The sequence below is a fragment of the Mustela lutreola genome, chromosome 3 (genome assembly GCF_030435805.1).
Source record: "Mustela lutreola isolate mMusLut2 chromosome 3, mMusLut2.pri, whole genome shotgun sequence".
Lineage (NCBI taxonomy): Eukaryota > Metazoa > Chordata > Mammalia > Carnivora > Mustelidae > Mustela > Mustela lutreola.
The window spans coordinates 128,744,182-128,766,030 of record NC_081292.1 but is presented as its reverse complement, the minus strand read 5'-3'; the positions used below and the strand labels follow the sequence as shown (position 1 = coordinate 128,766,030).

The following is a 21,849-nucleotide window of genomic DNA, read 5'->3' as shown; positions in this document are numbered from 1 at the left end:
TGTTCTATCTAATCCAAGAATTAAAAAAACAAACTTGTTATGTTTCTGAAGTGGCAATAGGTAAAGTTTTACTCAAAACTGCTAATCTTGTACGGCAAAAATGAAGCACATAAAATAAAAGTAAAACATCATATCAAAACATTAAAAAATGAAAAATATGAAAAAATAATTGTATCACATGTGATTTTTCGTGTTAATACTCTTAATATGATTCTTGATTTTTATTAATAAAGAAAATAACATCAAAGACCCCTAAGAAAAATTTGGAATGGGGCATAAGGGAGATAGGCATAAAAGAAATATAAAAGACAAATAAAAAATACAAACATATACATTTTACTAACAATCAAATAAATGAAAATTAGAATGCCATCCACTTTTCTCACTTCTTATTTCAGATATATTTAAAAACAAAGATAGTCAATACCAATGAAAAAATGAAAGAGAAAGTGTCACTCTGATACACTATAGGTGGAAATGCAAATTGGGAGAGCTTTTCCATATATTTCCCCTTTGATTTACCAATTCCATTTTTAAGAATATACCATAAGCTAGCACTTTCCAAAGTGTTCAGTGGGATGTTGACATGTTCTGATGTTACTTTGTGTGTGTGTGTGTGTGTAAAAGTCTAAATTTAATTTTAAATGTAAATGTATATAATGGCACTTGAAAACTTTTCCTTTTTTAAGTAAACTTTATTTTTCAGAAAGTTTTAGCCTCCCAGCAAAATGGAGTGGAAAGTACAGCAATTTCCCATATTGCTCCCTGCCCCATACAAGTATGACTTCTCCAACTAGCAACATCCTGCAGACAGATGCTATTTTAAGAAAGGATTCTATGGTCAAATATGTTTGATTACTAAGACCACTGTATATGACTATACATTGGTATTCTCCAAGATGGAGATTAATAGATGTGGTTCTTTATGTTATAGGCCATGGACCCCTTCTATCAGAGAGGATGCTTAGGAACTAAGGCTGTGCAACACTTTTGTAAACTGTCCTAAAAATATCATTAGACACAAGTACAAAGATGTATGTAAGAGAATGTTCACTGAAATCGTGCTTAACACACACAAAAACCCCTGGAAAAATCCCATATACTAAATAATGGGAAAATGGTTACATAATTTATGTCATATCCTTAAACTGGAATATTATATAACCACTAATAAGGGAAATGCAGATATTTCCAGACATGAAAAACAGCAATAAACTGCTAAGTAAAAGAAGCAATCTAGACAAAGACCATTTATAATCTATTGTTCCTAATTCTAATAATTACATCTATTATGATTATGTATTATGCATTTTATACAAACATATCAATAAATACAGAAAGACAAATAACAAAATATAAAGAGTAATTATCACAGGCTGGTAGGATCACTATATTTTCAGTATTGTCTTTTTTTTCCTAATGAACATCTATTAATTTTATAACAAATATTTTTTAAAGGCTATGTGTTTATATGTCTAAACTGGGAAATCTGGCATCTTATTTTATAGGTATCAGATGCTTTTCATATTTAATAAAAATTAAGTTCACAATCAAGAAAACTATAATTATAAAGAATTCATAGAGAGAAAACACAATTCCTACCTTCTGGAGAGAAACTGATAAAAACATAACAAGTGCTGTGAGAGCCAGCAGCGTAATGGAGGCAGTAAATCTCTAGATGCTCTATGCCTTTATGAGTCCCTATAAGGGAGTACCTCTTCTCTCTGTAACAGAAATAACATAAACACACACATTTATTTAAAGGAGCAGCTGAAGGAATATCATCCTCAAGTATAGCTTGGAGCTATACAGGCTGCCTGTTTTCAAGTGGGATATCGCAGGTAAACAGTTGGAAATATTACCACTTACTTTCTGTATGACCTTGGCAAAGTTACTTATTTTCTCTGTGCCTCAGTCTCCTCATCTGTAAGTGGGGATAATGATATTACCATCTATAAAGATTATATTCATAAAGTATTCATAACAGTGCCAGATACTGTTGCTATATATGTGATTTTTAAAAATAAAAAGTGGGATTGATTATATTAATAGAGATCCTTCACAGAGCACATTATTATCAGTGATATTTTACTTCTGTTACCATCTCAAAGTAATTCTCACCTCGATCCTGTGAGGCATTATTATTATTACTACTTGGCCCTCAGCTCTGCATACCAGAAACTTAATTTTATCAGCTTCCTAAACTGATAAAAACTTACAAAAAAGCTGATCAATTTAAAATTTTTTTTGTGTGTTTTTAAAATGATATTCATTTGATAAAATACTATGTACTAATATCTGGTCTAATTAAGTACTGAACCACCACTTAGACATTACTTGATTAGTATAAAATTAAAGCAAGGAGAATTGAAAACTCGTATCAGACCTTAAGCCATAGTAGTATGATATGCTTTTCTAGTGTGTTAACAATTTCCTCTTACTCTAGATATGACACCTTGAGAAGGCACAGCATCACCAATGAAGTATTCTTTCCAAGAATATTTCATTTGAATCTAATAATAAAAAAATTTTCAGGAAAATCTAAAATAAGGGCCACCTTGCAAACATTGGCCCAGACTGAAAAAAAATATCAATGACATGATACAAAGAGGTTGGCAATTTTTCTATATTAAAGGATATTAAATGGATATGATAATAGAATACAGAGAATAATCCATAATTAGATCTTGGATTAGAGAAAAAAAGACAGTTATAATTGCTGGACAATTGGGAAATCTAAAATACAGACTCCAGAAATCTCTATCCGTGAATAAATTTAAAATTAACTTAGGTGGTTTGTACCTAGAAATAAAATTATTCATTCATGTATTTATATTCATCACAATTTATTAAATACCTATTCATTGTGATAGGCTTGAAGATAACAAAATTCCTGGGAGTAACAAACCCTAAAATATGTACATGGCTTAACCAAAAAGATCAGGTTAAGGGTGTTGAGGACCTTTTTAACTAAGTCTTTGTCAAGCACATTAGCAAAACAGCTAAACCATATCTGTTCTATTTGAGACTCAGGCCCTCTTCCTACTGAAGTATTTTCCCTTCTAAAAGAAGGGAAAAATTAAGAACATTGGAGCAGGTTGCTAGTGCTTCATCCAGACTTCAGTAAATTCCTACAAGAAGGAATGACCTATCTGGAAGCAGAGAAGGGGGAAAAAAGACAGCTTTGCCAAAAGAGCTACTTTCTGTCTGTGGCTGAGAATCAGATAATCCGAAGCTTGGCAGGTTGATAAAGCCAAATTATAAGTGTTTTATAATTATCTTTTACTTCTTTTTTATTTAGATTTTATTTATTTATTTTTCAGAGGGAGAGCGAGCACAGACAGACAGAGTGGAAGGCAGAGTCAGAGGGAGAAGCAGACTCCCCGTGGAGCAAGGAGCCCGATGTGGGACTCGATCCCAGGACGCTGGGATCATGACCTGAGCCGAAGGCAGCTGCTTAACCAACTGAGCCACCCAGGCGTCCCTTTTACTTCTTTTTTAATAGGCTATTTTCATGATGTAGAATTTGAAAGACACGAAGGGGCAGCAAAAATTTCTCTTCCAGTCTTAGACAAGACTGTTTTCCCTCTTTAGAGGTAACTTCTGCTAACAGATTTCCTGTATTCTTCCAGAAATGTTTAATGCACTGCCATATCTTCACTTGCGTGTACAGAAATGGTTATGCACACTGTTCTACACCTTGATTTCTTCATAGCACATTTTGTCAATGGGTGATTCCAGTACCGTTGCCTTATTTTATATTATTATTATAAAACTATATTGTAAAAACTATAGACAAAAATACAAGGGGACATAAAGATGTTTTCTCATGCAAAGGAAATAAGATAATGGCCACCAGGAAGAAAAGAGCATTGAGGTGTCTGAGTATAGAGTATTGAAGACAATAACTCAGGAATGTATCTGGGAAGATTTGTCTGAAAACATCTTTGGATTCTAAGCATGCCAGTATATTGTGACAGAGCCCCTAAAAAGTTGCTGTAGCCTCTGCCATGAGAGGGGTGCTAAAGTGGCTAAGACTCAGCTGGCAGACATAAAGGAGAGGGCACAGCCCTTACTAGAAACCATGGCAAGAATCGTGGTAATAGATCCAGTTTATGATTCCAGAGGCCAAACAAGGAATTATGCCTTTGTGGATGCTGGCACATTGGCCAAAATGTCAAGGGTCAAGCAATAACTCAATGGCGACAAGGAAGCAGAGAGAAGAGTACAGAAACCCACACTCATTCATTGACGCCAGGTATATAAGTCTCCCAGGAACCTGGAGAAGAGAAGGGACGGAGAATCCTTTTAAGCTAAGGGGAAGAATCTTGGTTTAAAGCCTAAATCAATTTGATTTTACTTTATTTTTTTAATTTTTTTTAAAGATTTTATTTATTTATTTGACAGAGAGAGATCACAAGTAGACAGAGAGGCAGGCAGACTCCCTGCTGAGCAGAGAGCCCAACGCGGGCCTCGATCCCAGGACCCTGAGATCATGACCCGAGCCGAAGGCAGCGGCTCAACCCACTGAGCCACCCAGGCGCCCTGATTTTACTTTAGAAGTAACCAAGCAACTACCAGTTGGTAAGATTAATTTTTCCTTTATCTGTGGAAATGGTGATGGTGGGTGGTACCAGGAAAAGGAATCTGTGAGAAAAGTCATTTTTTAAATATAGGCAAACTATATTTTACACACTTGAGATAAGCAACTACAACATTTAAATCTACATAGCCAGCTTATAGGCCTATTACAAAAATTCAATGAAATGGTTGTAAAAAATGTAGAAATAATAAAGGGTGTGATTTTCTGGTTATGATTTGTGACAGTAACTTTCCTTTAACTTCTTCCCAAGTTCTAAGGACCTTTAATACCATCCCATAATGCCAGATTTTGTATACATATTCACTTCCAAAGTGTATTAGCTTTAGAGTTATTGAATCCTGCTTTGTGGCCCACTGGCTGTATAAATTTGAGGAAATAGCTTAACTTCTCTGAGTCTTGGATTTTTAGGTATAAAACAGAATGACAGCATAGAAAATATAGTCAATAATATTGTATTAACATTGTATGATGAGTGCTCAGTAATGTATAGAATTGCCAAATCAATACATTATACACCTGAAACTAAAATAACATTATATGTTAATTATACTTCAATTAAAAAATATATCCCTTCTCAATATTCTCAATATAAACCCATCCAATAAACAATATGTATTTTCAAAAAAATGTGTGAGAATAAAAAATTATTTCATACAGGTATGTATCAAGTACAACACATTGTTTGGCCAATGGTTGGTGGATCTACTATTTTTTCTAAAGCACAGAGAAAACATAAAACATAGTTTTATGTTGCCCAGTTTTTGACTGGAAAAGTTTGACCATGTTGTACGTCCTTACCATACAAGACTGAGCTCTATAAAGTAAGGCTCCTTGTTATTGTTTTCAGGCTGATGGAATAATAAACATCCCCATATACCATGAAGGAAGCAGGTCTCTGTCATAAAAAAAGCATTCAAATACAATAAACATAAATAGCAATCTTCTTAAATCTTACCCTGAGATTGAGCATAGGAATTAGTTATAATTATCTCCCATTTCCTCTAAATAGAAATTGCCTTTTTTAAAAAAGGTATTTACCTCAAATCTAACAACCATTAAAAAGAAATTACACAGTGAATAATAAAATCCACAATCAATAATGATTTCTGATTAAAAAGGTAGATTGGACATACACATTTAACTCCATCCATTTTTTAAACCATACTAAAATACAGTATTAAAATTTTTGTTAAAAAGCATAAACAAAGAAAGAAAAAGAGAGTGAGCAGTGAATGAATTAATGATGGTAACCAAAATTTGGAAGCTAGAAGACAGAAGTACGATGGCTAACTGATAGCCGATTCAAACAAGTTGAATCCTAAGCCAGCAGTAGGTAAAGCTGGGACGCAATTTTATTTGCAGTAGTTTCCAAAATACTTGGGAATTGGTAACACCTAAATTTCTGGAAGCAGGTTAAATAACAGTAAGCCTGGTTAGAAACCAATATAAGAATCAATCTCTTGCATTCGTTTTCTATCATTCATAGCTAGTCAAGTCCTCCTCCCTCTCTTATCTTGGCAGAAGACTAAATGTTTATTCTTTGGAGTGTGTAAAACAGAAGATTCCCCAACTAGCAAATTTTGAAGAATTCTGGAGGGAAGATTATTCTACTGAAAATAGAACTGAATGAAGTTTTACATGACAAATATTAAGACTCCCAAGTCCTCTACTACTGGGTTTGCAGAATGCCAGTAGCCCATCATAAACTTCTAGGCAGGAGAGTGGAAGATTCTTCTTTGGTGAATATTACTGGAATAAAAACAAAACAAAACAAAACAGGTATTCAGTGAAATGATACTGGGGGCTCCTGAACAAAACAGCATGTTCAGGTCTAGGGAATTCACAGCCATTAAGCTCCAGTTATGTGTTATCCTGGCCTTCTCCCTTTCTCACTATCTGAAATCTGAACTGACAGCCAATGACCACTAGACATCTGGGGAAAGCCCCTAAAAGGAAAGATGGAACCCGAAACAAACAAATGAACAAACAAAATAAGCAAACAAACAGAAAATAGAACTGTCAGGAAATGAGAATTTCAAAAAAATTACCTTTTTTAAAAAATATTTTATTCATTTGAGAGAGAGAGAGACAGAGAGAGCACAAGCGAGGGGAGAAGCAGGCTCCCTGCTAACATAGGACCCCAACGTGGGGCTTGATCCCAGGACCTAAAGATCATGACCTAAGCTGAAGGCAGATGCTTAAGCCCTTCAAAAAATTATCTTTAAAGAGATAAGAGAAGAACCGCATCCATGAAACAAAACCAGATTGCTTAAAAAAAGAAAGAAAGAAAAAACACTCAGGAGACAAGAAAAGTGTCAGTGGGAAACAAAATTATGATAGAAATGGAAGGTTGGAAGATCTCCCAGCAAATGAAGAGATTGACGGAAAGAATATAGGAGAGAAAGGATAAGAAAATTAGAAGAGCAATCTAGAAGGTTCAACATCCAAATAACAGAAAAAGAGAAAAGAAAACAGAGAAAAAATTATCTAAGAGATAACTCATGAAAAATTTTCTGAATTAAAGAATAAGAATTTCTGGATTAAAAGGGTTCACTGGGCGCTCAGCCAAATTAATGGAAATAGATCCCCTACAGGGCACATAAAATTTCAGAACTTCGTGACAAACAAAATTGTAAAAGATTCCAGAAAGGAAAAATATACAAGACAGAAAGTAGAATGTCTTTCAGATTTTCAACACTGGAAACTAAAAGACAATGGAGACAGACCATAAAAACTTTGAAAGAAAATAAATTTCAAACCAGAGTTCTGTAGTTAGCCATAATATCAATGAAATATCAATAAAGCTGAAAGATATTTTCAGAGAGACAAGATCAAAGCTATCGGTAAATGTGCTCCATCTAAATGAGAAGAAATGAAGATGGAAAAGACATTAAAAACAAGAGTTTCAACTCAAAAAACAGGAACAAAAGAAGCCCCCAGGTGATAATGAAAAGTAACCTGTGCTGTATGGGACAGAGGTTGCAACTGAATCAGAAACAAGTACATTGAACCAAGCAAATGAAAAAACAAGATAATTATTAATTTTAGGGAAAACAAAGAATTAGAAACATGATATGGTTCAGTCATTAATTTATAAAAACAATTTTATAATTTTATAAATAAATTAATTTATATTAACTTAATTATTAAGTTATAAAATGTGCTTAATTAAAAGTTAAACATCAAAATCATTATATAATTATATTGAGAAGATGATGTATTCGGATTTAATTCAATAGCTTCCATAGTGAGAAATTAATAGATTACATGCAAAGCTGAAAAAAATCAAGAAGTAGAAATAATCATATTCTTTAGAGGTATTTTTTATAAATATAAAAAGGAACAGCTAAAAATGAACTGAAAATGATAGCTTCTGGGAATTAGAAAAATGGTGGAAAGTTTGCAGAGCAGGGGACTGCTGCTGGTTTTTTTTTTAAGTCTCATAGGACGGCTTGATTTTTTAAACCATATCCATGTGTAACGTTGATATACACAACACCAACCAAAAAACAGCATAAGATTGCCATTAACAATAATCTGTGGAAACTTAGCAGGCATTTACAAATTCTTAAGTGTCACTGTAGATGAACTGTTTTATTATATAGCCTTACAGGATAAGTTTCTGGAAAAAAAAAATGTTGAGGCAGACAAACATCTGCTTTGGCAGTCAGCCCATGGCAGGCATCTAAACATTACTACTTTAGTTGGTAACAATGAAAAACAAAAATGGGCACTGTACAGAGTCCTAGACATTCTAGGTTCTACCTCTTTTTTAGTTATATAATCTTGGACAAGATATTAAACCTCTTTTTGCTTAAGATTTCTTAAGTGTAAAATCCTTACTTCACAATAATGTTGTGAGTGTTAATTGACACAGGAACAGTGCTTAGCACAGTGCCTGAGACATAATGATCGGTTAATAAATATTTGCTATTTTAATTTTAATTCCAAATTCCTTACTCTCGGTTGTAAGGATTACATCCATTGTACCTCCTTCCACTCCCTTCCATGAACTTTGGAACAATTTATGTTCCATGTACGTCTTGTTCATCTACTCCACAGAGATCAGATTCAATCATTACCCTAAAATTGATCATGTCTGGTCTACTTTGAAACAAAGACTAGAAGTAAGTGTGATACCTGGAACCACATCTTTTCTTATCCAAACTGCTTTCCCTTTGTTTTATAGCAGCCACGAGCAGGATTTGTAACTAGAAGACCTAAATTTGGATAGGTCTTTCAGAAAATATTTTCAGAGTATTGCTTTTCTCACCTGTAAAGTAGACATGAGAAAACCTGCTGGAAAGGACATTTGATGTTTGCCTACCTACCATGCTTCCATGCTTTCCTTCTACTTCCGTTAACTGCATCCTGATTTTTCTTTAACTCACCCATTTCCCAGCTCTGGAGGAGGATTTAAGTGGAGAAGCACGTCAGCATATTACCCTATCCCCTGTCCACAGTTACATGTTCAAGGATGAGCACTTAACCAAATGAGGACCAGTGACACTTAAAACTCTCAGTATCACCAAGCGTGGAGCTGACAATTGAGCCTATTCAGCTCCAAATTAGCCTAGATGAAAGACCATTCCATGCTATGAGCCAAAATATCCTGTTGTAGTCTAAGCCTGTGTGTGTGTGTGTGTGTGTGTGTAGTGGGAGGGGGTGCGCAGAGAGGGAGAATGTTCTTCATTGCAACCAAAAGAGTCTTGACTCCTACCTACCTTATAAGTATTATCTCCACTATTTCTAGGATCAACTGAGATGATAAATAAATTTAAAAATTTGGTAAACATAAAGCTATATGCAAATGTTAACTGTTATTACCACAGTTTTTAATAACTTAAGCCCAACTTCTTCACAAAGCAAACTATGTCAAACTATGTCTTACTATGTCTTGTAAAAGATTTTCACAAAAACCAAAGTACCCTACTTAAGGTCTGGATCTGTTGGATATTATTTGTGAATATATATTGTGTATAAAAACATAAGAATATGCAGTTGTTGAAATCATTCCAGGTCATGCATGTGACAGCAGCTCAGATGGCTTCCTTATTCATCAAACTTAAAAGGTTAGGCTAGTAAACCCCAAATCTCTATTTTACCCTTTGATATTTATGGTTGTATGCTCCATAAACCTGTGTGAATCTCCCTGAAAATATGTATTCTGTAGTAGTTTCTTAAAACTGAATTTTATCAGATAATTAGTCAAGTCTGGAGTACTTTTAATTGTTTTATTATTTATTAAAAACACTAAAAGGAAATTGAAATATGTAACCTACTTCCTATAAAAGCTGATTTTATAAACCTGTAAAATAAAATACTTTGAAGTCAGAGTAAAAACTGGAAGTATATGGATATTTCAAATGAGCTCAAAGGCTTTAAAAAGGCACTTGTTTTCTTAAATAGATCTATCTCTTCATGCCTATAGGATTAATTTGACTGGCAATTCTTTTCTTTCTGGCTAACGCAAAAATAAACTTTAGCTCAATTCCTGTTTCATTTCTCAGAAACTGAGTAAGTGCTGTTGAAATAAATGCCGTTTTAAAATATTTGCTCCATCTGATATGTCCTTGGTCTTATTTCCAGATTAGTTTCCTTTAGGTTAAGGATAGCTAATCAAGTAATGAGGGTGACTTTTGGTCTCACCCTCCATTATCATTACCTGATGACAACAATGAATATAATTATGAGAAAATCATGAGCATGAATGTATATATTTTCTTATGAAGAAAAATATCTAATAAAAATAAAAAAACTGAGCTATAACCACAATTTTTACAGAATTAAAGTGAGATAAGAATGCTATTCTCTAGTTAAAAATAAGTTATAATATCAGTGCCGCTGGTAAAAGTTTCATACCAATTCAAAATATTATTAGACTGATTACTAGTCAGAAAATAATAAAATGCTTGAATTCCAGTTCAGTTAAACCAACAATCTTCTTAATAAACCAGAATTATAAACTGAGCCTATGTAGAGTCTGGTATTTTAATAAATATGCTTTCAATCAGTTTTGTCTTTCAAATGTCTATTTTGGGAAGTTAGAAGGCAATCCCAGAAATTCTGGAATTGTTTGAAGTATTTTTGAAATTTTTGTTTTGTAAATATCTTTACAATTAGCTTTTGCACCACACAAGATCTCTTGTTTTTGATCCAAAAGGCATACATAACTTTTGACCCACTAAACATAGCTGGAGATGACATTTAGTTGATTTCAGAATTCAGATGAAACTTGTGTGTATATTTAAAATAGTGGTCACAGAACAAAAGCAATTCCATAAATATTTTGTGCAAAGGTAGTCCCATGGAACTAAGTCTATGGTTTCAAAAGTTCTGTGGAGAAAGAGTCAAATAATAATCTAGATTTAAAAATTTTGTGTTTGTCACCTTCCCTACAATTATATCTTAAGTTAGGAATAAAACAGTCCGATTATGCAGGCATAATAAATCGTAGACTGTGCAATAAAGTTTTTTTTTTTTTTAATGAGCAACTCCAGGAAATTAGTTCAATTTAACAAACATTAATTGAGTGTATCCTATGTATCTGTAGTAGTGCCAAGTATAATCGGAAATAAATAAATAACAAGGCACCTATAAGGTACTAGAAGAGGAAATCATGTGTAATAACCACTACAACATCTACTTCATTTAATTCTAGAGTAGGCTATTATAAATGAAGTTAAAATCTTAGTTGTATAAGTTAATTTATAAATGCAAATGTTTTCTTATGTTTACCTTATTCCTACTACCATTGTGTACCTTTATAAATACTTATCACATTAAATTGTATAAATTTATTTATATATTGCCCCATCAGCTAGCCTATGAGCTCTGTTACAGTAAGGACTGGAAGTCATAGCATGATGTTTAATACAACAAACATGCACAACCACCATATGAATCATAAAGCAGGAAGTTAAATGTATTATCACTGAAAGAAATGCAAAATGGTATAAGAAAACCAAACAAGGAATGGTTCAATTTTCACTAAAGAGTTTGGGGAAACCTTCCAAAGAAAGAAGCATTTACAGATCTCAATACGGAGAAATATAAGAAGAAAGAGAGGATTACAGATAGATGGAAGAGGAAAGGTTTGCAAAAGCATGAAAGTAAAGAAAGTACTGAAAGAAAGTACTGCAGATGCTTTAAAACTTTTCATAATCTAGTATCAGTGGAATTCTAAGCCCTTGTGGTTGAATAATAGATGTAATAGAGGTATGAAGAGGAACAGTGGGAGAAACACTGAGACAAGTCAGTAGCAATCTGAGTGGGTTTGTTTTCCCATACCTGTACAACTTTGGGGCTAATGCAAGTGCCATGAAAATGGCTTTTGGGTATCTACCACATGACTGAACACAATTCAGCTGTCTAAACTGTTTTAGAATAATGTATGACCCTGTTTACCAAATGGTATTTCATAGAATGATACAGTCAGAAAAACGTAATGCATGCTTGCAGAGCCCAGTTCAATCTAGTGTATTTTCCCAAATAATATGACTATGGAATCTTTTTGAAATTCCTATTAACATCTTACTTTGAAAAATATTATTGTAATTTCCTTATGTTAATATGTATGATATCACAATACTTGAACTCAAAATTTGAGTCATCAGATGGGTCTGTTTCAAGACTTTTGATGATATATTACTATTGGGAACAACTCCTAAATATCCACTAATTTGAAAGCAACAGAGAATATGAGATAGGGTCATAATAAACTAGACAGATTACAAACATAAGTTTACTTTTGTCTTATATACCCAAACCTACCCGAAATATTTAACAGTTCATGATAGATTGATCAAGATTACGGTGAAGCTTAGTGAAATAAACCTAAGCTTTGACTCAGATATAATACCTTAAAAATATCAAGAAACTGGAAACAAAGGAATTGTTGAATAAATTTTGGTACATCCATACTATACAATATATCACAGTGATTTAAAAAATTAGAGCTATTTCTACAAAGCAGTGTAGAATGAAAAATGTGAAATGTTGGGCCATTCGTGTGTGTGTGTGTGAGAGACTCCTTTTTTTTTTTTTTTAAAGATTTTATTTATTTGACAGATGGAGATCACAAGTAGGCAGAGAAGCAGGCAGAGAGAGAGGGGGAAGCAGGCTCCTGCTGAGCAGAGAGCCTGATGTGGGGCTCGATCCTAGGAGCCTGGGATCATGACCTGAGCTGAAGGCAGAGGCTTTAACCCACTGAGCCACCAGGCACTCCAAGATTCTAGATTCCATTTTTTAAAGCAATGAGCAAAATTCCTGTCTATGTGTGTATCCACTGAATACAGAAAAGATATAGAGTGGGTTAAGTTAAAAAAGGACTTCATAAAGACATGATCATAATTTTACATAGATAAAGTAAGATCTAAAAACCTGAAGAATATTAAAAACTACAGAATTTACATCAAAGTTTATTATGACCAGTATAATAAATTATCAACTGTTTGAATTCTTTGTTGGTTGCCCATTAATTACAGTGGGAGCTGGGGTGGGTGAGATGTCCATTTTTTAGTACGTGTTATATATCCCTTCATGATCTGGTCCCTACTCTTTTTTTTTTAAATTTTTTATTTTTTATAAACATATAATATATTTTTATCCCCAGGGGTACAGGTCTGTGAATCGCCAGGTTTACACACTTCACAGCACTCACCATAGCACATACCCTCCTCAATGTCCATAACCACACCCCCCTTCTCCCAAAGGTCCCTACTCTTTTTTATATTACCAGTGTATAGCCTACCTTCCAGTTATTTGAAACAACCTCCTATTTACTGGAATACCCTGTGCTACTTCATATTCCTGTGCCTGTGTCCTTTTCTCACTTTTCTGCCTGTTATGTTTAAGACCTAGTCATACATAAAAAAAAAAAAAAGACCTAGTCATACAAATATAAAAAACATAACATATAATAAGCACAAAGTAAGTGTTATAGGAATTCAGAATCCTGCATGGGATAGTCAGGAAAAGCTATCTGAATTAGGTCTTGAAGGATTAGCACTTAAATAGAAATAGGGTGAGAAGGTATTCCAAGCAGGGAGAAAGGACAAAAGCCACAATATATAGGTGGTATGCAGTACAAGCCATCTTCAGGAGACAGTGCCTGGTATGTAGTGGGTATGTGGTAAATAACTGGATGATTAGGTGGGTGGGTTTATCAGAGGATCAATGTAGGGAAATAGCAAGTTATAAGATGGGAAGGTTGGGAGGGGACCAGATAATTGGGTCTTAAATATGTAGCAAAGACACCCCAAATATATCCTGTACACTCAGGCTCTTCAAACAGGAGTACATGTAATTCATGTGACACTAGAACGACCATGGTACAAATGAAGCATCTCTGACTCATCAATTTTCTTTGAAAATGTAGAATTTTCAACATACTATGAGCAACTCTACGGCAATAAATTTGACAATCTGGAAGAAATGGATGCATTCCTAGAAACATATAAACTACCACAACTGAACCAGGAAGAAATAGAAAGCCTGAACAGACCCATAACCAGTAAGGAGATTGAAACAGTCATTAAAAATCTCCAAACAAACAAAAGCCCAGGGCCAGACGGCTTCCCGGGGGAATTCTACCAAACATTTAAAGAAGAACTAATTCCTATTCTCCTGAAACTGTTCCAAAAAATAGAAATGGAAGGAAAACTTCCAAACTCATTTTATGAAGCCAGCATCACCTTGATCCCAAAACCAGACAAGGATCCCATCAAAAAAGAGAGCTATAGACCGATATCCTTGATGAACACAGATGCGAAAATACTCAACAAAATACTAGCCAATAGGATTCAACAGTACATTAAAAAGATTATTCACCACGACCAAGTGGGATTTATTCCAGGGCTGCAAGGTTGGTTCAACATCCGCAAATCAGTCAATGTGATACAACACATCAATAAAAGAAAGAACAAGAACCATATGATACTCTCAATAGATGCTGAAAAAGCATTTGACAAAGTACAACATCCCTTCCTGATCAAAACTCTTCAAAGTGTAGGGATAGAGGGCACATACCTCAATATCATCAAAGCCATCTATGAAAAACCCACCGCAAATATCATTCTCAATGGAGAAAAACTGAAAGCTTTTCCGCTAAGGTCAGGAACACGGCAGGGATGTCCATTATCACCACTGCTATTCAACATAGTACTAGAGGTCCTAGCCTCAGCAATCAGACAACAAAAGGAAATTAAAGGCATCCAAATCGGCAAAGAAGAAGTCAAATTATCACTCTTCGCAGATGACATGATACTATATGTGGAAAACCCAAAAGACTCCACTCCAAAACTGCTAGAACTTATACAGGAATTCAGTAAAGTGTCAGGATATAAAATCAATGCACAGAAATCAGTTGCATTTCTCTACACCAACAGCAAGACAGAAGAAAGAGATATTAAGGAGTCAATCCCATTTACAATTGCACCCAAAACCATAAGATACCTAGGAATAAACCTAACCAAAGAGACACAGAATCTATACTCAGAAAACTATAAAGTACTCATGAAAGAAATTGAGGAAGACACAAAGAAATGGAAAAATGTTCCATGCTCCTGGATTGGAAGAATAAATATTGTGAAAATGTCTATGCTACCTAAAGCAATCTACACATTTAATGCAATTCCTATCAAAGTACCATCCATCTTTTTCAAAGAAATGGAACAAATAATGCTAAAATTTATATGGAACCAGAAAAGACCTCGAATAGCCAAAGGGATATTGAAAAAGAAAGCCAACGTTGGTGGCATCACAATTCCGGACTTCAAGCTCTATTACAAAGCTGTCATCATCAAGACAGCATGGTACTGGCACAAAAACAGACACATAGATCAATGGAACAGAATAGAGAGCCCAGAAATAGACCCTCAAATCTATGGTCAACTAATCTTCGACAAAGCAGGAAAGAATGTCCAATGGAAAAAAGACAGCCTTTTCAATAAATGGTGCTGGGAAAATTGGACAGCCACATGCAGAAAAATGAAATTGGACCATTTCCTTACACCACACACAAAAATAGACTCAAAATGGATGAAGGACCTCAATGTACGAAAGGAATCCATCAAAATCCTTGAGGAGAACACGGGCAGCAACCTCTTCGACCTCAGCCGCAGCAACATCTTCCTAGGAACAACGCAAAAGGCAAGGGAAGCAAGGGAAAAAATGAACTACTGGGATTTCATCAAGATCAAAAGCTTTTGCACAGCAAAGGAAACAGTTAACAAAATCAAAAGACAACTGACAGAATGGGAGAAGATATTTGCAAACGACATATCAGATAAAGGACTAGTGTCCAGAATCTATAAAGAACTTAGCAAACTCAACACCCAAAGAACAAATAATCCAATCAAGAAATGGGCAGAGGACATGAACAGACATTTCTGCAAAGAAGACATCCAGATGGCGAACAGACACATGAAAAAGTGCTCCATATCACTCGGCATCAGGGAAATACAAATCAAAACCACAATGCGATATCACCTCACACCAGTCAGAATGGCTAAAATCAACAAGTCAGGAAATGACAGATGCTGGCGAGGATGCGGAGAAAGGGGAACACTCCTACACTGTTGGTGGGAATGCAAGCTGGTGCAGCCACTCTGGAAAACAGCATGGAGGTTCCTCAAAATGTTGAAAATAGAACTGCCCTATGACCCAGCAATTGCACTATTGGGTATTTACCCTAAAGATACAAACGTAGTGATCCAAAGGGGCACATGCACCCGAATGTTTATAGCAGCAATGTCCACAATAGCCAAACTATGGAAAGAACCTAGATGTCCATCAACAGATGAATGGATCAAGAAGATGTGGTATATATACACAATGGAATACTATGCAGCCATCAAAAGAAATGAAATCTTGCCATTTGCAACAACATGGATGGAACTAGAGCGTATCATGCTTAGCGAAATAAGTCAAGCGGAGAAAGACAACTATCATATGATCTCCCTGATATGAGGAAGTGGTGATGCAACATGGAGGCTTAAGTGGGTAGAAGAAGAATAAATGAAACAAGATGGGATTGGGAGGGAGACAAACCATAAGTGACTCTTAATCTCACAAAACAAACTGAGGGTTGCCGGGGGGAGGGGGTTTGGGAGAAGGGGTTGGGATTATGGACATTGGGGAGGGCATGTGATTTGGTGAGTGCTGTGAAGTGTGTAAACCTGGTGATTCACAGACCTGTACCCCTGGGGATAAAAATATATGTTTATAAAAAATAAAAAAATTAAAAAAAAAAGAAAATGTAGAATTAAGTTATTATACGATATCTAAATTTAAGCATTATTTTTATATTAAAAACAGACATATTATATGATATCTAATTTTAAACATTATTTTGATATTAAAACCAACAGATGTATATAGATATAAAATCTGGGTGAACTTTTAAGATAAAACAGAAAACTTCAAAGAAATGTTGAGCTTGTGATAAAGAGCTTTCAGGTTATGCTACCAGATCCTGGTGCACACCTCTTTACATCCTTTCCTGGCAGTGGAAATACGGAGTCAGGAAAGGGATTTGAGCAAGGTAGTGACACGATTAAAGTGATGATTTATTTATATTAATCTAGCAGTGGGATGCTGACTGGCCCAGATTGGGGAGAAGATTAGAAATCTGTATCCTAGCTAGAGAACTACTGCAACAGTCTGGAAGGGTAGCTATTGGAATGGAAAGAAGCATGACAACCTCCATTGAAGAACTTAGTATTTCAACCACTATTGCAACTCGTGCCAATGTTAAAATTGACTCAGTGATGCTGGACCTTTTTCATATTGAGAGGCAGTTTATTTATTATTAGGTAAGTAGTACCTCTGGCGCCAGAATGCTTGAGTTTAAATTTTGGCTCAGGCACTTAACTTGCTGTGTGACTTAATACAAATTGTTTAAGTGTTCTGTATCTCTACTTCCTCATTTGTGTAATGGGGATAATGACACTTACTATTAGCTACTTCACTAGATTGCTGTGAGGTTTATTTTTTTTTTATAAAGATTTTATTTATTTATTTGACAGAGAGAAATCACAAGTACACTGAGAGGCAGACAGAGAGACAGAGAAGGAAGCAGGCTCCCTGCTGAGCAGAGAGCCCGATGCGGGACTCGATCCCAGGACCCTGAGATCATGACCTGAGCCGAAGGCAGCGGCTTAACCCACTGAGCCACCCAGGTGCCCCTGCTGTGAGGTTTAAATGACTTAATATATGTAAAGCATTTAAAATAGTGCCTGGCACAGTAAACGCTATTTAAGTATTATCTGCTATAATTACTATTATTAATTTAAAAATTATTTATAGTGACCTCCATCTTTCCTAATTTTAGGAATTAGGGAAAGTTAATTCTAATTCTATGATGGTTCTGAAAAAGCCCTGAATTCTAGAATCTCCTCCAAGAGGGCATTAAAAAATTATAGGCTTGGTCAGCTCCCCAGTATATTTGTACCCTATTGCCACTTCTTTACAATTAAAAGGTCTCTTTTGAATTTGATAACCTGTTTTTAAAATGTCCATAACAAGTGTTTCTGGCACCTAATAAGATTACATTTATTTGAAAAAGTAAATATTTTGTTAAAATTAATTGCTGATATAAAAAATGGAGAAAAAATGTAATCATATCTATTCAGAATGAGCAAACTCATGGTGGGCTGTCTGTTATGGTACGGCACAGTGCATTGATAGGCTTTAATAGCTTGAACCAAATGAAATTGCCCATATTCAATCATTTTTAACTAGCAGAAATGTCAATTTCAAATGACTTAACTTACTATTTCCTTAAATATGCCTTGGACAAAGAATGTATACTTTTATGTTTCTTAATCAAATTCTATACTCTTATTTGTTTGTTAGTTAAAATAACCAAGAAATAATGTGGACAAATAAGATCCACAGACCATTCATATAAATTAACAGCCTGGAATTTGGAAAACTCTTGTTCTTGCCTTAAACCTCTTCCTGCACTTGCCCCTGCTGTGCTTTCATGGTAAGCAGGCTGGTCCCACGGGTGGCCTTACAGTCTTGTTTCTACCAACTGTGCATATATTAGCCACCAAAAGCCTTGCCTTTGTTTGGGGTATTGCTTTTTTAAAGTATGCTTAGAAAGATTTTCTGGACTTCAGAAATTAAAGGCCTTTGGCTATACTAATGAATGAAAAACCAAATTGATTTACCACTGAATTCCTTTTGTAATGATTTGGGGGATTTACTAAAATTCAGAAGGTCATACTTATAAAAATCAGTAGCAACTCTAATTATTTGGCTGGGCATCTCAATCTGGCCATTTGCAATCATCATTTGACTTTCTGGGACCGTATAAAAATACAAACAGTATTTTCAAATTGAACTTTTATTTTGAATAGCTCTTGAAATAAAGACATTTGTGTATGCACGTGCGTGTGTGTGTGTACGTACTATGTAAGATAATATAGAGATACATTATTAGCATATATTTTGGTATGGTATATCCTTTTTTGGTTTGCAGTTTTAGTTTTAAAAGAATAAGAATAAGATGAAAGCTACCCAATTCTTCAAAAAAGCAAACAAACAAACCTAGAACAGCTTAAATACCTGGATATCAAAAGAATCCAAACTGAGTTATAGATCTACGTGAAATTAAATGGACTTGATAAAAATGAGTCTCTTCATTTGCAACTGTTACTAATAATAGTAAGATACATGGAAAAAATATTGCCCTAGTCTTGTTCTACATCTTAGCTTTAAAGGTTAAAGGACTGAAAGATGAGAAAGGAGAGGTCTTCACCTTGGATTGCCCCAAAAGGAAAAATGTAGGATGAGTAGGAGGACATAGCCAAAAGGCAGTGATGAGCTTGGAACAATACAGACCTCTAAATATTATGAGCAAAACTCAAATCCAAGTAAAATCATCAGCATTTTCCCATCTCCAATTTATTATTCATGCCACAGAGGAGGTTTTTCCAAAATATAAATCTGAGCATAACATCTGCCATTTAAAAAACCTCAATAGATTTACATTGTTACTGAACCTAATAGAAGTAAAAATGTCTTCACATGGTCTTGTAGAGCTACTGTGATCCAGTTACTTAACTCCTCTTACAGCTTCCTATTTATTGACACCTCTCACCAATTAGTCTAATTTATCATTTAGGCAAAAGTTCCCTTCGGGTCCTGGTATTCTCTATATTGCTTCCAGCCACATGGCTTCCTGCTAGGTGTTCTGCCTAGAATGTTCTTTCCTTCCCTTTTGACAGTTAGTCCATATTCTACTGGCAATTAACAATAAAACAGTATGATTTATTCCCATTTGGCCTCTGAATGAAGTGCTGTGGGGCTATAGAGAGGTGATTATTTTATTAGGTGTCTCTATATCTTAGTTACCGGTGATAGAAACCAACTTGATGCAATTTCAGCAGAAAGTAAATTTATTAATAGGAAGGACCTCACAGAATTCTCCAGGAAGCTGGAGATTTAGCTTTGGAGGCTACCAGTCTAGGAAAAGGGGCCCCAGCGTACAATGCTGCTGTTTAGAAGCTGCAAGCTAGATGCTGCCTCTAGAATAGCTTTTCTGTTGTATCTGGAAACTGGAAGCAGTTGCTACATATTTACCTTCTCTAAAAACGGAGTTTATGGCCTGTTTTCTCATGGCTCTAGTTTTTGCCTCAAAGACTGTGGAGTATATACCTGAACAGTCAGAGTCTTGCTTACAAACTCATGCTCAAACGTAAGTAGTTGATATTTTGAGCCTCTCAGGTAGGAACTATCTTTAATTTAGAAGCTAAGGGACCCCTAAACAAAGAAAGAGGACTCTGATACTAATTCACCAAGAACAACAACAAATATCCACTAGATTAAAAATGGAGGTAAAAATGAGGAAAATTTTTTGGGAAAGTAGTATTTTAGTTAGGTCTCTCAACTCTCTTAGTCTCTTTCCTTCTCTCTCTTTTTTGGCTTTTGTCAAGGAAGATTTTGTCAGACAGAGAGAGAGCACGTGATCGGGAGGACACTGCAGGGAAAGAAAAGACCATAGCAATGGTTCTTAAGTAGCTTTAGAATCAACTGAGAAGCTTTTAAATAAATCAACATAAAAATTCTGAGTCAGTAGGAGGGGACTGAGGCTCTGGTTCCTCACAAAATTATCAGAAGATGGTTGCAATCACTTGGCTAAGCATTTCTATCAAAAGCATGGACAAGTGAAATAAATGGTGTGTTCTGAGAAAGTAGTAAGTTGTTGGTGCAGTATGAGTGGAACACAGGCAGAAGATCAGATGTGAGGCAAGAAAGGTAAACTGTGGCCAAACAGGGAATGTTATGAAGTTTATCACACAGGCCAGCCATCAGACATTTGGGAAATCAGGAATGATACAACATAGAAACCTATTAATCTTGCATGTGGGAGAAGTACAATAAAACAAATACTTTAGTAAATAATGGGAAATGACTGTGCATCAGTTATAAAACAGAAGAGAAAAATATCCTTAAGAAAATGGAATAAAACTGGAATTTTACAGGGGCACCTGGGTGGCACAATCAATTGAGTGTCTGACTCTTGGTTTCAGCTCAGGTTGTGATCTCAGGGTCTCATGAGATGGAGCCCTGCATCAGAGTATAGTCTGCTTGAGATGCTCTCCCCTTCTCCCTCTGGTTCTCCCCCCATTCTCTCTCTCTCTAAAATAAACAAAATCTTTTTTAAAAACCCTGAAATTTTATATATCTTATACATAGGTGTCTGAAAGTTCAGTCAGACAACAGAACCAGATGTTCTTTTAGTTTTTGTGGGTGAATGAAAGTAGATGATTAGTCAATGTAGATTAGAAAGGGGGAAGCAAGAACTCTTAAAAATTCTTTAACTTTTTGGAGTTAAGCTCTTAAAATTAAGAATTCTTAAAATTCTGAACTTGAAACAAAACTTTTTAAACAGCGGACAGACCAAGATCACCTTTTGCCAGGGAAGCTCTGGGAGGAGAATGGTTGCTGTAGAAGGAAGGAGAACCCAGCCTGTATTAATGTAGTTTAGGTTAACTGGGGGATAATCTTCTATCAGAGAAAGAGAAAGTTTCCCTAGTCCCGCTTTGTCACCCTGGTATGGATGGGGGCGATAACATGATAAAAACCGAGACTGCCTATGATCCAGAATTAGTTATTCCCTTTCCTAGATGACCTACAGGGTATCATCTGTATAAACAGATGATCTTAAGTTAGGTTGCACCTATTCACACATGTTGACATTAAGTCTAAACATGTATTACTGACATTTGGGCATG

At 35.1% G+C, this 21,849-nt stretch overlaps 1 protein-coding gene across 4 annotated transcripts in view; it reads right to left on the bottom strand.

Annotated features, from left to right (window-relative positions):
- The window catches only part of MBD5 (methyl-CpG binding domain protein 5), a 186,866-nt gene that overhangs the window by 149,043 nt on the left and 15,974 nt on the right, over window positions 1-21,849 (bottom strand). For all 4 annotated transcript variants that reach the window (XM_059166783.1, XM_059166781.1, XM_059166784.1 and 1 more), the window contains exon 2: window positions 1,603-1,724. The gene's annotated coding sequence lies outside the window, so the exon portion shown is untranslated. The remainder of the gene's footprint in view (window positions 1-1,602; window positions 1,725-21,849) is intronic.